General features: G+C 55.1%; 1 protein-coding gene across 1 annotated transcript in view; it reads left to right on the top strand.

Annotated features, from left to right (window-relative positions):
- The first annotated feature begins 9,957 nt into the window (after positions 1–9,957).
- The window catches only part of PLXNA1 (plexin A1), a 113,006-nt gene continuing 106,047 nt past the window's right edge, over positions 9,958–16,916 (top strand). Inside the window, exon 1 of the mRNA XM_085072586.1 lies at positions 9,958–10,214. The gene's annotated coding sequence lies outside the window, so the exon portion shown is untranslated. The remainder of the gene's footprint in view (positions 10,215–16,916) is intronic.

Raw genomic sequence — 16,916 nt, 5'->3', positions numbered from 1 at the left:
CCTCAGGCGCTTCTGCCATCAGACAAATCCAAATCCCTGCCGTGGGGTCAAGATCAAGGGGAGAGAAGGGGCCCAGAGGATGGGGAAGAGGTATCTGGGGGTCTCACCAATGCTGAGGGAGCAGAGAGAGCCCCTGGGGGTGGAGGGGTTTTGGGAGTGATCAAAGGCCCTGCCTGGGGCACTGGAGATTGTTTATACCTGCAGGATGGGGGTTTCCTTGCTGGTGGAGTGGGGTTCTGTAGGCTGGAGCCCAGTGGGATTGCAGCAGGCACAGTGTCGTGCTGGGGTTTATTAGGAGCCAGTTAATAACTCTGCACTGGATGGTTCGTTAAAGGAGTTAATTTAGCCTGGGCTGCTCTCTAATGGGGGCTACAAGGCTCAGCTGTGGCCATGTCAGGCTGAGCCTCTGCTGCCTCACTGCCTCAAGCCTTTGCCCTTCAGCCTCACTCCAGCAGCAGGGCTTGTGGGGTGAGGAGGTGCCAGCAAGGATGGGCTGGGGTCCCCATGGGATTCCTGCTGGCATCCCCTTCTCTGTGACCCCCAAGGCCTGGCTGGGACATGCAGCACCCCTTCCCCACCTGCATGTCCCCATTCCTGCAATGAGGTACCAGCAAAGCCCACATCTGCCCTCCCTGGTCACCCCCAGGTAGCTGAGCTTCCTCGTGGCACCACATCAGGAACTGGCTTTAGGAATACATATTGACATTAAAAAAGGCCCCTTTGTACCTATTAATTGAAGTCATTAAATTTAATGGGATGGTTATTGCATGTTAAATAAATACTGGCTAATTATGAAAAACATATTTGCCAAGGTTTAACTATAGAAAAGATGCCTCAATTACATGGTTATTAAACCTCAAAAAATATACACTTTTAATAATGAAGTGACATTTAAATAACATATATTAACTGTCTTATTAAATGTTGATTCTTTTCATATTTGAGGACTTTAATTTAGAGCATTTTCCCTGGCACTAACTCTACGATGCATCATTAGCTGTCTTTCACTCATCATTTTGTAAACTTTTTTAATAAATAGGCTGAAGTGTTTGTATTTGCTTTTGTTTTCCTAGCTTCCATCTCTCTCTTCAGGCAGCAGTGCCAGGGGAGTGTGCAGGCAGAGCAGGAAGTTCCAGGCAGCTTCTTCAAAACACTAAACCCTTCCTAAAGATGGTAAACCTCTTCCTAAATCTGTCATCCTAAAATAGGCAGGCAGGCAAGCTCCTCAGGATTTCTGACACATCCTTATGGAAAGGACCACTCTGCCTTGCTCTTGGTTTTCCAGCTTGAGTTGGTTTGTAAGAAGTACCCAGGAGATGGAGAGCTGGGTAAGAACAGGAGCTCAAGGCTGCAGTGGAAGCACCATCCTAGTACAGCAGAGGGAGGCTTACTGCTGTCTCTGCTGCCAAACTGTGGCACTAATCCTTGGAAAAGTCAGTATTTTGGGATGCCTGCATCCCTGCCAGGTGTGGGGAACCTGCCTGGAGAGGGATGCTCCATGGGATGCACATCCCCAGGTGCTGCAGCACCCAGCCCTGCTGCTCACAGGGATTCCTCTGTGGCCAGAGGGGCAGGAAGCAGGGTCTGGGCTGTGGGAATGGCATGGAGCAGCACAAGGCAGGGTGTGCAGGCTCCTTCCTTAATGCATTTATCGATTGCAGTGTACACGTCAGGATGTAATTTAGAAATCACTCTCCCAGAATCAATTAAAGACCTTACTGGCAACATAGGCACCTCTTCTAGCCATCACCCTTCCCTCAAATGCACACCCCACCAACCCTGCTCAGCTTTTGGGGAGTTCTTGTCTCCCTCCCAGCCACCTGGGAGTGTGGGTGCTGGGAGCACCCTCTGGCAGACCTGCTGCTTTTCTGAGAGCTGCTGTTGCCTCAGCTGCATCCCAAACCAGCCATCAGTTATGGGCTGTCAGGGAGCCAAGACCCCTCATCTTCCGGACACATTGTTAATGTTCCCTGCGTCCGCAGCGAGGTGAGTAATCTGTGCTCAGGAGGCCCTGTGGGCAGCACAGAGGCACTTAAATTAATTATGGAGAAGTTAAGTCCCAGGGGGGCTCCCGGGGGCTCAGCCTGGGCTCGGAGGCAGTCGGCCGTGCTGACTGCTTTGGGCAGGGGCTGGAAGGTCCTTGGCCTGCCCTGCGGCTGCTCCGTTGCTGTGAGGAGCTGCAGCAGTGTTAGACCACAGCTGGGGTCAGGAGGAGGGTGTTCCTGAAAGGCAAGTGGGGATGACATCGGCAAGGGGATGTGGCACCTCGTCGGGCTTTCAGGCCCAATGAGTGTGGCCACCCACTGAGTGGGACAGTGACATGCCAGCGCTGGCTCTTGAGGGCTGAATGTGCTGCCCCTGCCCCGTGATGGCTTTTTCTGGGGCACAGCCAGGGCTGCCTGCTACATGGAGATGGTGTTGGAGGTAACTGGCCTCCCAAACCTGCCAGCTCACCCTTTTCCCTTCCCTCCTCTTGTGCTGCTTGGCGTTGGCAGGGACAGTGAGGTGCAGCTCCCAGGCCAGTGGGTCTCAGAGCAGCTGATGGTGGCCCCAGGTCTCCTAACACAGAAAGGCGTCAAGGTGGGGATGGCTGGACCCATACGAGCCCAGCTGCTGGCACAGGTACAGCAGCCTCACAGCAGTGCAGGTTCAGCAAATCACAGTCTGGACTTGTTTGTTTGGGTGGAGAACCTGAGATTCCAAGATGTATCTCTGGCAGTGGGGTGATACAATTGTTACTCAGAATTCCTGTGCTACAAGACATGGGCAGTCAGAGTCAGCTGCTGCGGTAAGAATCAGGCTTTGTGTTCTGATTTTGACTTTGTTAATGTTACAGGGTTTGTTCACAAGATGAAACTGAAAAATCCTTTTACAATGGTAATCTCTATTCCAAGATGTAGACCTTTGACTATGCCTAAAAGAATTTCCTTTTTGTCCTTCCCCCCCACCCTCTTCCTTACTGTGATGATGAACTTCCATCAAAGCAGTTGCAGGTTGGGTTTCAATTCTATAAAAAACATTTTAGTCAACAATAATTTTCCCATGGAGGGCTGGGGTTTGGGTCTTCTCTTTGCACCTTCTCTCCTGCCAGCTGTCACAGGTGCACAGATGGAAGTCAGAGCCAGAGTGAAACATCTCTGCTCCATCCCAGCAGCATTATGCTCACAGTGGTGATGCCAGGACTCCTCTGGCAGAGGTGTGAGGAACAAACCCAGCTCAGCTCTTCCCCTGGCTCTCCGGTTCCTCCCACCCCAGCAACAGAAGAAACTCAATGACTTCCAGACCCACCTCAGGAGGGTTCTTGGCCAAGAAGCTCAAGCCAAGAGGCCACAGGTGTCCTCAGGCTGCAGTGTCCTGCTGCCCTGGGGTGAGGCTTGTGGTGCTTGGTATTTCACAGGCCTGAACATTTCCTCCTTGCCGAGGTTTGTGATGCTCCTCAAGGGATCTCTGTGCTGCAATATAACATCTCTGTATAGCGAAATTGTCTTAAGTAATGGCTTCTGCTGATTTTTTTAAGGTATATTTATCCTATCTTTTATTGGAATAGAATTAAAGCAAAATTAGAAACTAAAATAACTTTAATTATGAACTTCATGATTCGGTATGTTGTAAATCTTTCAGCATAATATTGTGCCATAAAAATGCTATTTTGTGATAATTATTATTATTATAATTAATGTTCCTTAATTGCTAATGTCGCAGGCATGTGTTATCTCCCAGGTTTTCCTGCAGTGTCTCTGGAGGAGCTCCTGCACAGGGGGGGATGTGGAGGATCCAGGCAGTACCTGGGTGGGTGCTGGCTGTGTTCACATGGGTGGCTGTCCCTGTGCCCAAGTGGTGCTGCCAGCTCATCCCACCCTGTGGATTGCTTCCAGTGCTTCCCAGATAGTTACAAGCTGTGGATAATGCCTCTGGCCCAGGTTTGCTGTGGTCACACCCACCCCCTTGGTCACCCACAAGCTCCCTCTGACAGGGACATGGGCTGAGTGTGGTTGGATGGCTCTGCCTTTGGTCCAGTGAGAGCACCCCGGGGCACCCCTCTGTCCTTGCAGGGGTGGGTACAGATTCTTGGGAGGAGGAGATGCAGGGTGCCAGCAAGGGGAAAAGGTGATGGAGAAATAAGACTGGCCAGAGGTAGGTGGGGATGGAAAAGTGGTGGGATGGATGCAGTGGCCAGACCAGGAGTTAGCAGTTCTCATTAGCATCCTTTATTAGCTCAGAGGATGCTGCTGGGGTCTGTGAGATGGGCAGAGAGCACATCCTCGGGCCCAGGTGTGAGGGAGGGGCAGAAGCATGGGGATGGAAAATGCCTGATGCCAAGCACGTGAATTTTTCATGTGACCCAGAGGCCTCACTTGTAACAGCATGGGGCTGCCCAGGACCAGCTGAGAGAGGGAAGGCATGAAAATAGCCACTGAACCACCTGCTTCACAGTGGTGAGTGTATATGGGATGAAGATGAAACCAGGATACATTTTTAATGACTCAGGCAGGGCTGGGTTTCTTTAAATAAGACTCGACAATGAATATGTGCTCCTGAAGCTGTGTAGTGCACCACGAATGCATTATTTACAGCAGCTTCTTCCTTGTCCATTTTAATTTTACATGGGTACTGGAGAAAGGCAAGGGACTCCTTGGCGTCTCGTGGCCACCCACTTGTTCCATGTGACAGGGGTGAATTTTTGAGCCACCAAAGGATTTGGTGTTGATCTTTCCACTGACTTGAGTCATGGGGAAAACAGCCATCCTAGGAATGGAGCCTGGCACCTGGGAGTGGGGGCAGCTATGGCTTGAAGCTTCATCTGACTGATGCATCATTTGGTCTTAATTGTGCCATTTTCCACCTTCTCTCCATGGGTGAAATGCAGGGGGGGATGTTCTCAGGCCACCACAGCCTCCCCTTGTCCCTGCACAAGCTCAGCACAGAATCTCTGCTCCTGGCACTGGTGGAGGACCAGAAAGCCTTTGGGAAGTGGACAGTGACACATGATCCTAGTGGTGAGGCTCCATGAAAGTGGTCCTCAGCTGACCCTGGCAAGGGAGGGGATGGAGCAGGTGGGAATAAACAGCAGTTTGGTGGGAATGGCAGAGCAGGGGTGGAAGAGTTCTCCAAAGGACACAAAGTTTCCCCATGTCTCTTCTCCTGGCTGTCCTGTGGCTCCCAGCGGGATGGGGATCCCCACACCATGTGGCAGTGATGCCACATCCATGTTGCTGCATCCTGGAGATTTTGTGGGCCTGGGGAGCCAGGCAGTGACTTTTTCCCTATCTTTAGAATTGCCCTGACTCCAAGTCTCTGCTTGGTGCACCCTGTGCAGGGATGCCGGGCTGCCAGGAGGAGAACAAAGTGGTTCCAGCACTCCTGAGCAGCTGCAAAGGTGGGATCAAAGTCTGGGAGTTGACGGACACGAGGCTGCTTTCCCCAGCACTGCCGGGCCTGGGAGGGTTGAGATGGCAGCTTGACGGCTTGGAAAATAGGCTGAGATGAAGGAATATCAATACGGAGAGCGAGCTGTTCCTGCCGAACAGCCCCGGGGCAGCTAACGTGAAATGCTGGTTGTCTCGGAGGAGTTGACAGGTGTCTGCATCAGGCATCCTGCTAATTAAGCACCGTCATGAATCACAGGGCTGAGGGATGAAGGAGCTCAGCCGGAGCAGGTATGGCCAGAGGGGATCTCTGCAGGACCTCCCTGCCCCCGGGGATGGAGTGGTGCATGCATGATTTGTCGGCTGGTGGATACACACTCATCGGGGCGGGCGGGTCCTTTGGGAGCTGGGGATCTGCTTTGAGAAGAGCAGAGCGAGCCGTCCCACTGCTTGTCTGTCCTTCCCCTTTGTGGCTGTGTGTCCTTCCGTGGCTCCCCTGTGCTGGCACTGATGTCCAGACAGATCTCCTGTCACAGACCCGGCAGGGTCCCCCGGAGCATCCCCCACAGCTCCCAGCACCCATCCCATCAAACCTCTTCCCAAATCCAAGTGTGCCTCACTGCCAGTGTGACAGGCTGAGGAAATGAGGATATTCCCAGACTTGTCTCTCTCCTGATACCCTTCAAGAAGATCCTTTTTTTACTGAAATGAGCAGTGGTGTTGCCAGCCCAGTGAGGCCTTTGCCGTAAAGTTCCCAGGAACATGAGCATGGTGGGGTGGAGGAAGGGGCTTCTTGCCCCTTTGTGGACCCTGGTGATCCTGAGGGTGCCTGTAGCAGCAGGCACAGAGTAAAAGCTGTTCTGGCAGACAGCAAAGTGCCTTCCTTTCTGGGCAGAAGCAGGAGTGAAGGAACACTGCCACCCTAGTGACAGCCCCTGTGCCACCCCGTGTCCCTTCCCTGTGTGCCTCTCCAGCACCTTTTGCCCACTGCCCTTTGTGCCTCTGCAGCTGTGATCCCCTGAAAAATGGCTCTATTCATTACCCATTTTAATTCCACCCTGGATCCCCAGAGCTCCGCAGACACAGTTTGTTATCCTGGCTGTCAAGAAGTGTAAAGAGCTGCTGATGCCTCCTGGAAAACTTTGACAAACCCTCTGGTCAGACCCAGTGCTACTCCCCAGCCCGGCTGCTCAGCCTTTCTGCTCCTGAGGCTGGATTAGCAAAGATGTCTGTGCAGATGGGAGGAAGGGAAAAACCCCATTCTGCCATCTGGGCAGAGCAGATCCCTCCTGGTGCCCATGTCCTTTGGTGGGATATCCTGGGACTGTCTGGGCAGAGCAGAGCTGCAGAGTTTGGCTGTAAACGTCCCTAAAGGTCACATTTGGATTCCAGATTGTTCTCTGGGCCAGTCAGAATTCATAACCCAAAAACCTTTAGGCTGAGTTCACTGGGTTTCTCTCTTCCCTGTGTGTTCAGTGCAGGGGGTTTAAACTGGGGTTGCATGTTCTGGGGGTTCATTTTCTGATGGCCTGTGGGTGATAACCAAGGGAGGTGACATGGGCTTGACCCCTGCCCTGTGCAGAATTCTGCCTTTTAGCATAATTTTTAGCAGTCAAAAATAGCAAACAGTTGAAAAATTGTTAATTTTTCTGATTTTTTTAGGTCCCTCACCACTCAGACCGGGAGAGCAGAGCAGAAGAGCCTCCCCATCTCTTCCTCCTCCCTCCAGGGACCTAATCCTCTCCCAGTTAGTTTCTGGTTTTGACAAAGCAGTTGTTAGGCTGCTTTTAGAGAACAAGATACCCCTCAGTCTCTCTGGTAACAGAGGCCCCAGACACCCCAAGCACAATTTGTCTCTCAATGTAATTTCGGTCGAAGTCGGGTTAGAAGTGCCGAGTCAGCGTTTAGCGCAGTGAGGAGGAGCAGGGTGAATCCCTCACCTCTCACTGCTGGGAGTTGGGTCCAGCTGCCTCCGGAGCCATCCTCTGCCTCCAGCCCTTCCTCGCAGCACCCTGCCGAGCGTGGGGCTCAGGGATGCTTTTGAGGTGCCACTCAAGCGGCTGTCCTCGGGGCACAGCCAGGCTGTCAGCCCGCGGGCTCCGGCGGGAGGGGTGAGGATGCGCAGGGAACGGAGCAGTCGGAGCCCCATGGGAGGCAGGATAAAAGGCCAGCTTCCTGAGATAACGAGGGTCTCTCTGCGGGGGTGAGGTGCCCAGACATGAAGGGGAGCCGTGTGAGTGACAAGCGTGTCCCAGTGCCCGCTGGGCATGGTGTTCAATGAGCCATCGGACCAGCCACGGGAGCTCTGCGGGTCACTGTGAGCCTGAGGCTGTTTCCCACCCAACACAAACCCGGGGTCCCCTGCTGGCACCCTCCTGTTTCTACCCTGGGCACTGGCATGGGGGGCTCCTGGATTTTCTGTCCTCTTTTTTTCCCTTCTCTCAAGGCTGGAGCCTCGGTGAATCAGGAGGCCCTGGCAGTGCACTCTCAGCCAGGTGCCTGTTCTTTTCTCAGCCCCACCACCTTGGTTCCCCTTGTCACTGGATGGATGTGGACAAATCCATCTTTCAGCAAAAATAAATCGCTCCAGTTTCCTATCCCAGGGGCACACGGGAATGGTAGCACCGGCCCGGGGTCGGTGCTGCTGCGTCACTCAGTCCTGCTCTGGGGAGGGAGAATTCATCCCTCTCTTTTTGCCTCTGCGGCAGGAGATGGCAGCCTAGGGACCAAGGTGCCCGGGCACCAGCCCTGCGATAGAGCAAATTTAAAAGCAGTGGTGGGAGATTGCCTGAATATCTCTCCCTTCTTTTTTATTCGTTTAAGAGGTTTCGCTGTCTCGGTAACTCCCCTGAGAGACAGGAGCAGCAGCCTCTTTGGATGTGAATACCTGACAAGTTTTTAATGTGAAAGGAATTCACTAAATTTAGTCTCTTGGAGGAAGGGGGGAAAAAAAAAAAAAAGGAGAAGTGTTTCTTTCAGTCTGGGGGGAAGCGATCCAAATCCCAGCCACTTCCCTGCCGGCAGAGCTTGATGATGTCTTCTCTGTCTCGAAAGCTTTTAAGTCTGGGCCCCATGTGTGTCCCTGCACAAACAAGAGGTGGGAGAATGGCAGGCACTGATGCTGTGCCCTGGGGGAATGAGCCTGTTCTCAGCTCCTCTGGCCTCCCGGAAATGGATGCTGGTGAGGGCTGGATGGGGAGATTAATGAGAAGAAAACCTTGATGTCCAAGTTGCAGGGATATAATCTCTGCTCTCAGGTGCTCTGCTCTCTGAGTAAGGTGTGAGCATTGAGATGCTGAGGGTGCTGAGGGGAGTGCAGCTTTGCTGTTGAACTCAACCAAACCACCCTTTTTCTCCTGTTTTCCTTCCTACCCTCACTGGAGCCTCTGGAGGTCCATTTCCTTCTCTGTTCTGGTGCTTGAGGCTCACCTGTGCCTCGTGCTCTCCTTCCATGTCCTCTCCCAAAGTGCCTTGTGCTGCTCCCTCAGCTTTGGGATTCAGTTCCTCCTGTCAGAGAGGCCAAGGAGCTGCAATGTATTTGTGGATACACACACACACACACACAAACACAAACACGTGCTGAGACCTTGCAGAGGAGGTCTGCATGTGTGCCCGAAGGAAGGTAACCACACACCTTCCTTCACAGACAGGGCAAGTCCCAAACTCCCACGGTGTGTCCCTGCCTAAAGGGCAAAGTGTCCCCGTGTTGGGAGCTGGTGGGGCTAAAGGTCTGGCTGGTTGCACCCAGGAAAACCTGTCTGAGCAAGCCATAATTGCATTCCACTGGGGTCCTAGTAAACCAGAGCCATTTACAGCTCCATCTCCTAATGTGGAGGTCTGGATGGATCCACTCCCTGCCCTTGCCCTCCCAAAGGTCCCTCCTGCAATCAGTGCATGTCGTGACGAAAAACACTCTAATCATGCTGATTTTCACAAAGTTCCCTTCCTGATGGAGAGATGATGGAACATTTCCTTAGGGTCTACTCAAACACAGGACAGGGGAGAGGCAGGGTGCCAGGGGGGCACAGCTGTCTCCTGAAGGGGCTCTGTGGTCTGAATGGTGACAAGGAAAAGTAGGGGAAGGTGACGAAACTGGATGGCACTGAATGTCCTTAAAAAAGACTGAGCAGTTCAGACCTGTAATTATTATTTTTAAATGTTTTTTATTATTTTTCTTCCCTTTGTAATTTTACTTTTAGGTGGAGTGGATGCGATGCCTGTGGGAAGATGCTGAACGGACACTTCTGGGGAATGCAGTCCAGCCGTGGGGTGCAGAGGAGCGGCGGGCGAGCAGGCTCAGGTGGGTGCTGGCCCTTGCTGGCCCCTGCTTGCCCCGCAGCCCCTGGCGGTCGCCTCCGCTGAGTGACCGCTTTCAGTGAGCCCCACTGCTTGCCCCGGCGGCATCGCCCCTTTAAGGCCGGGCGGGGGGCGGAGCATTCCCGCCCACCTCGCCCCGCCCTCTCCTCCCCACCTTGGGCGCCCCCTGGAGGCGGCGCGCTCTCAGGCGCGCTCCCGCCTCTCTCCGCTCTCCTCCCTCTCCGCGCGCCGCCGGTGCGGGGCGTGCGCGCGCGTGCTCGCGCGGCGGGCGGCGTTCCGTCGGGGCCCCGCGCCCCGTCCCATTCATGCGGGGCAGCAGCGGCGGCGGCGGCGCGAGCGAGGCGGGCGCGGAGCCCCGGGCGGCGGCGGCGGCGGCGGCGGGGGGAGGCGGGCGCGGAGGAGGAGGAGGAGGAGGAGGGGACGGAGGAGAAGGAGGCGGTGGCGGCGGAGAAGGCGGCGGCGGCCCGGCGGGCGGCTTGGTGTGGAATGCAATTATGGCTGGCACGGCGGAGGCGAGCGGGGACCGGAGCCGTGAGTAACCCGGTTGCAACTTTCGGGCGCGGCGCGATGCGCCCGATCGGTCGGTTCGTTTAAAATAATGCGGATTTGGCTTTACTGCCCCCCTAAAAAATTTGGTTTTATTGCCACGGCGGCGACGGAGCGGGGCTGGCCCGGGCAGGGCACGGCGGCCCCGTCGGGGGGCGCGGAGGGGCCGCGGCGGCCGGGCCGGGCAGGGCTGGGCCGGGCAGGGCCGGCGCTGCGCTGCTGCCGCCGGGACCAGCCCGCATTGCGCCCCGCGGCTCCGGGAGCCGCCTCCCGCGGGGGGACAAAACCGCGCCGGGACCGAGCTTCTTTCTTTATCCGCCCCACGCCCCGCGTGGGTCTCGTAGCGGTGTGTGCCGGGGAGCGGGCAGGTGCGGGCTGGACGGGCAGAGGGCCGCCTCCCCGCTCGGAGCTGCTCGGGCCGGGGCGCTCCCGCGGGGAGCCGCTGCTAGCGGTGCCTCCCTGCCCGGTGCAGCGGCTGGGGCTTGGCCGCCTCCCTCCTTCCCTCCCTCCCCCTGCACCCGCCCGCCCCGGCTCTCGGCGCCGTGCGCTGCCCCGGCCCCGCCGCCCCGCTGCCCACCCGGATCCGGCACTGCTGGGGACGTGAACGGGGCTCAGCCTTTCCCGTGCTCGCCGCCTCGGATCGCGCATCCACCCTGCCCTGCATCCCCGCTGCCAGCCCCGCATCGTGCTGCCCCACATCCTCGCTGTCATCCCGGGTCCGCGTTGCCCTGTGTCTCCGCTGCCATCCCGCATTGTGCTATCCCATAACCATTCACGCGTTCTCGCTGCTTTACATCTCCGCATCCCGCCGGGGCGCGGTGAGCGGCATCCGGGCTGGGCTCGTCCCGAAGCCCACAGCGCCGCCGTTCCCTCCGCGCTCCCCGTTCCCCAGCCGCCGGCGGGGAGGTGTCGAGGGTGCCCTGCGGGATGGGATGGGATCGGGTGGGATGGCTGCCGGCGCCCTCGTTGTGATCGTTACTATTGTGATCGCGCTGTAGTTTGGCAGCGCAGCGCTGGGCACCTCCGAGCGAGGCGTGGGAGGCTGCGGTACCTGTGTGCGGGGCTGCGCCGGTGCGCGCCTCCCGCCGCCGGTATCACCGGGGAAGGTGGCGAATAAAGCCGGCTGCGCGCTCGGTGTCCCTAAGCCCCTTCCCGTTCCTGCCCAGCGAACGCACGCGGCAGCTCCGGCGTGCGATTGGGGAGGGATTTGCAAAATCTCTGTGGCATGCTGAAATAAATCCCGAAATCCCGCAATCCCTTCTCCTCCCTTGTCTTCCTTGCGGGAAAATTCTTCCTTCTGCCTCTGGCCGAGCGCCGGGGTAGGGGGAGCCAGGGGAGGGGGGCTGGTGTGTAAACAGGGCTTAACATGAAGGTCACTGGTTAAAGAGGAGACGGATGGGAGAGAAAAGACAGGCATTAACCTCACTTGTTAGCTCCCCCCTGGCTCCTGCTTGGGGAGGACAAAACAAAAGCAGAACCTGCTAACGGGGGGGATGAATATTCATGATCCTTCTCGTATGCTCCGGGACACGGAGGGGAGAAAAGTTGGGCAGATGAGTCGCCTGCCGAAGCTGCTTTTCCTCCAGCTTGCGAGAAAATCCCTTTTTGCTGAGCAAGAGCTGTGTCGGGGGGAATTACCAGTCTTTTGCTGGATTTCTTTTTTTCATTTTTTATTTTTTCATTTCTTTTGTGTGCGGCTGCAAGAAGAAGAAAAAAAAAAGAGGAGCTGAGGCTATTGACTACATCAAAGGTTATCCATTTGAAAACACCATTTTCCTCTGAACAGCGGCTAATTGCTTCCTGAACAATCCCAGGGTCTTTTGTATATACTCAGTGGGTAAAATGAGTGACTCGATGTCTCTCTCTCAAGACACTGGTGACCGAACAGGGCGGAAAGGTGGAGAAGCCAAGGAAAAGCAGTGGGGCAGATGCCTCTGGGAGGATGCATGGATAATTTCTTAAGTGGCTGCAAGGAGGGAAGGCTTTTTTCTTCTTCCCGCTCGCCGCCCAGTGATTGCTGGTGCCGGTGGATGCCGGTGCCGGCAGCGGCGTGGCGACACGGGGCCGTAAGGAAGGCTGGTAAGGAAGTTTGGATTCAAAATACCCGATCATGCGTGTGATTTGGTGCTCCCCATCCGCCTGCGGCTTTGGCTGCCGGTGCCGCTCCTCCGAGAGAGGCAAGCCTGGATGCGCTCGCTGCTCCCGAGGGGCTGCGGGGAGGCAGCGCCGGGGGCTGGCTGGCTGCTGCTCCGCTGGGTGGCTGGGCTTTCTGCAGCTGCCACCCTGAAGATTAAAGTTTTGGCGACGTTGCTTTTGTTAGCACGGTGATAGCTGCGTCGGGGAGAGTTTTTTCCCCTGTTGGCTTTTTTTGTTTCTTTAATAGAAGCATCGGATTTGGAGCAGAGCGCAGGCATCCGCCTTCGTGCACGCTCGGGCTGTGCGCGGAGCTGCGGAGCGGAGCCCTTGTGCTCCGTCACACAAAGCCCTTTCCCCGAGCGAGGCAGTGCCCTGCGAGAGATAAACAAACTCCTCTGAACTCCCCTGGAGACGGGGCCCAGGGCCATGCCGGCGGCTCCCGGGGAGTGCTGTTTCAGCGGGGCTTAGCGCAGCCGAAATGGAAGAGGGTAATAAAGCGGCGCTGCTGCGTGCTGGCAGGGCTGCCTCCCCGCCTCCATGGCGGCGGCAGCCGGGGCTGGCCCCTGCCCTGCTCCCTGCGTGGAGTGTCACGCCAGCCTGCTGATTTCCGTGGGTTCGCTGCGCTGCGCTTCTGCTGAACAAAGCGAAGGATCTGGCCCTGGGATCGAACTTAATGAAGGGAGCTCGGATGTGTTTATTCTCCAGGCTGAGTGTGGGTCAGGGCCTTTGTTGCTGCCTGCCTTGCTCCCGGCTGCGGCACTAAACTGCTGCCGAGAGCCAGCCCGGCGCTGAGCTGGGAATTCCCGAGCAGCAGAGGCTGGTGCAGCCGTGCTGGTGACACCAGCTCTCTGCAAACCCTGCAAACCGGGGAGAGCATTACCTGTGTCGGGCTTCTGCAGAGTCCTCCTGGGCTTTGTTGTGATTGCCTTTCATTGTAGGATATTCTGGTGTCTTGGTCGTTTGTGTCTTCAGTGTTAGTCATGCTTTTGGGTCCCGCTGGCTCAGTGGAAGGGGAACCTTGAAAGAGCCAGGATAGCAGAGGTGCTGCCATGTCTCTATGCAGTGATGGGAGGGTGGGCAGGGGTCACCCTAATGCCCATATGCCATCCTCACTGCTTGCATGCTTGGATTTTTCATTGATCTGAGCTGGTGGAATGTATGTATTGAGAACTTCAGTTGTTGTCTCTTATCTGTGAATGTCTTCTTCAAGTTATGTCCTTAAGTAGTTGTGTGCTATATGGAAGACACTAGTGAGTGGAGGGTTCCTGGCCAGGGTTTGACCAGTGAGTTGGTGGTCAAATTGGTGTTACCATGTGTGTAGAGGAAGACCCAAAGGCCGGGAATTATGGGTGGTGTGGAGCTTGGTTCCACATGGACCATGACTCCTTACCTTTCCTGAGTTTGGATTGGGGTCCCTTTTCCCAGCAACATGCTGAGTGCCATGGCTCCATGCAAAATGAGGAGGAGCAAGCGTTTGCCACCCTCCAGTGGTGAGGTGGCTGTTTTGGCTTTAAGCTGGAGAGAACCTTCTCTGGCTGTAGCCTGGGAAGTGTTCCATGCGGTGCTACGGGGAACATCCTACTACAGATATGCAGTACTTGGTGAGAACATGTGTGCTCTGACAGTATCCCTGACCCACAGCCTCATCCATGCCCCTCTTAGTCCTGCCCAGGGGGCAGCATGGAAGCCATGTAGATACCCCAACATGGTCCTCCTGCTATGCTTGGAAGTCATGTTTGAGCAAACGTCTTGTGCATCATAGAGGAGAAAAGCTCCAGCCAAAACATAAGTTTTGATGATTTCTATGCCATGAACTGGGCATGTGATGTAGGCAAACACATACCTTCACATGGGTTTGTCAGAGCGTGGCTGGGCACAGGAAGGTGTCCTTGTTTGCCTTCCTTCCCTGAGCACACTGTGTCTGCAGCTGCCTCCAGCCCTTGTTCTGGGTGGAAGCCACCATTTAAATCCTGAATGAAAAACATTTCTAAGTTTATTTTCCCTTTAGCCAAGGCTTGGCACACCTCCTCTTTCTTGCTGGTGTGCTGAGATGTATGAGTCTGGAAGAAAACTCCAGATCATCAGACTCACACTCCACAAACACTTTTGCTCCTTTCTCCTCTGAAGTAACCTTGCATGGTGCAAAGATGGACTATTTTGGGTGACTCCTCTGTCCCCATGGTGTCTCAGTGTAATGGGGGCCAAATTCACCCTAGCCCTGTGGGCTGCTGTGTACTGATCTGTGCCTGGGGCAGAGACCCTTGTGAGCTGCCTGAAGCACAGAGGAGATTTTTTATTTTTGGGGTGAACTCAGGGCCTGGTGCGAGCCAGGGTGCAATATCCTCTTTGTTCCTTGAGCTGAGATTGTGAGGGATTTTGCTAGAGAAAGTGCCTGAGGTGAGAACATGCCAGGGGTGCCAGGGACAGGCTGAGTGGCTCTGGGGGATGTGCTGTGGAGGGACCATCTCTTCCTCATCTCTCCTCCTCCTCACTGGCATCCTGCAGATCAGTCCTGGGGCTTGCTGCCCACCTCCCCATCCCGAGCATCCTGCAATCTGCTGGCCAACTTGGCACAGAGACCCGGGAGCGTTGGTAATCCAATTTGGGCAGTTTAGCTGCACTTTGCTCTCCGTGCTGCTGGCCGAAGCTTGGGAGCTTTAATCCGGCTAATGACCCCAGCTTGAGTAACCACAACCATTTGCTTGATTCAGTTTTCCTTTCTGTCAGCGATGGAGAGCAGGGGCTGAGGCTGTTCCCGAGTCCTGTCTGTGGTATCAGGGACGGTTTCAAGGTGTAGGTATGTGTAGGGACTGGAGGGTGACGGCAGCATGGGGGACACTGCAATCCTCACTTTCTCTTTGGGAGATTTCTCTTTCCCTCTTCCCATTTTTCATCTTCTCTCCCTCTTTCTCTGGTAAAGATAAGCCCTTCTTCCGGAGTTGTTTTGCAACATAGTATTATTTTCAGAAAGGCAAAGCCAAGGAAAATAAAAGCCTCTCTCTTCCTTGGGTTGCCTACTGTTTAATGTACAAAATACAGGGGTGGTAATTGCATTAAAACATATATAATTATACTGGAGGGAGGAAAAAAATTCCTGCTAATTGCACGCGTGTTTTGAACTGATAAATGTTGAGTGATTCTTCATGTTTGCTTGGGAGTTTGGAGGAGCAGAGCTGCAGTTGGGCATGTGAGGGTTTGGGAGTGGGGCTGGTTTCCCACAATTGTTGGGAAGATTGGATGCTCCAAGCATCTCTGGGGCAGTGTCACTATGTGGGGCTCAATCCTTTGCAGATCCACATCTGATGCTACCCCCATCCAGGCAAGTCTTGGGGTTGTTGTAGGAGCCCTGTGAGTCCCTTTGCTTTATGTGCTTAGTTAAACAACTGTTTGCATGTCAAAATATTCAGGCTCTCTTGCAGAAGTAAACTCCTGGCAAGAGAAGAGGCAGATTCCTATGTTAGGGGGAGAAATTTCCTGCATGATGTAGCCCCACATCCAAGCGCTGTTCCCCCACTTTACTGTGGTGTTGGCATGCATGGTTGCTGCTGAGGGGCAGGAGGGGAGGAAGGATGGTCTCACTCTTTCAAGTGACACGATGTGAAAACCACATTTCCTTCTGTGAATGCCGACCCTGTCAGAGCGCCGATAACATCGCAGGTAATTATAATGGCAATAAGTTGTTTGCTTTGTGCATGCGGCCGGGCTTTGTGTACAGGCGGCTGCCTTGCTCTTCCTGTGCAGACTGTTAGTTTCAACAGGGGAAGAGGAAAACCCAAAAATATTTTAGGAGGAGTTTAAAAATAATCTTGGAACTTGGCTGGTGGGCAGGATGTTTCGCAGGATCGTGTTCCCTTGCTGGTCCGTGTCCAGCTTTGTGGCCCTCGGAAGGCTTTGCTGGATAGTGTTAAGTCCTGTCTTGTCATTTTGGCCAGCCTGAGGGCTTGCTGTTGGGCTCTGGAGTGAGATGGGAGTCTGCCCTGGGATTTGACTTTTGCACTGGGTAGGTCTGGCTGCCCTGTAGCAGAGCAGTGTTGTAGCTGGGGCGTGAGCCCCAGCTTACAGCTGCCGAGGCCTCTGTAAAACATATAAATCTGTTCCCTAGCGTCGCATTCCCTCCACCCCATCTGCTTCTCCATGGTTTTTATTCCTAGAAGTGCTGGCATGCTGGCAGGGTCCCTGCCTGCCCGCTGCTGCTTATCTCCGTGTCCGGCTCCTGGATGGCTGCTTCCTTTCTGGAGTCAAGGCGGGGGCTCTCCCCTCTCTGGCGGGACCAGAATCGGCCCGATGAGTCCTGCTGAAGTCAAGAACCTGTTTTTCAGGCTGATGTCATCGGGAAGAAATGGGGGAGGAGGAAGGCAGGAAGGCAGTGCTGTTTCCGAAGGAGAACCGCCGCTGAGCCCCATGACGCTGCCAGCAGCCCTGGCTTCCACAGCTGCTGCTGGTATTCCTTATCAGCACGGCCGAGGTGCCCATGGGGCTGCTGACACACGTGGGAGAGGTCCTGCTCTGCATGGCCTCGTGCCTGCACGGGACAGGGCTGGGAGGGACGGA

Source organism: Lichenostomus cassidix, chromosome 12 (assembly GCF_008360975.1).
Source record: "Lichenostomus cassidix isolate B80296 chromosome 12, HeHo_3.0, whole genome shotgun sequence".
Lineage (NCBI taxonomy): Eukaryota > Metazoa > Chordata > Aves > Passeriformes > Meliphagidae > Lichenostomus > Lichenostomus cassidix.
Note: the sequence above shows the minus strand (reverse complement) of the source record. Positions and strands in the feature narration are given on the sequence as shown.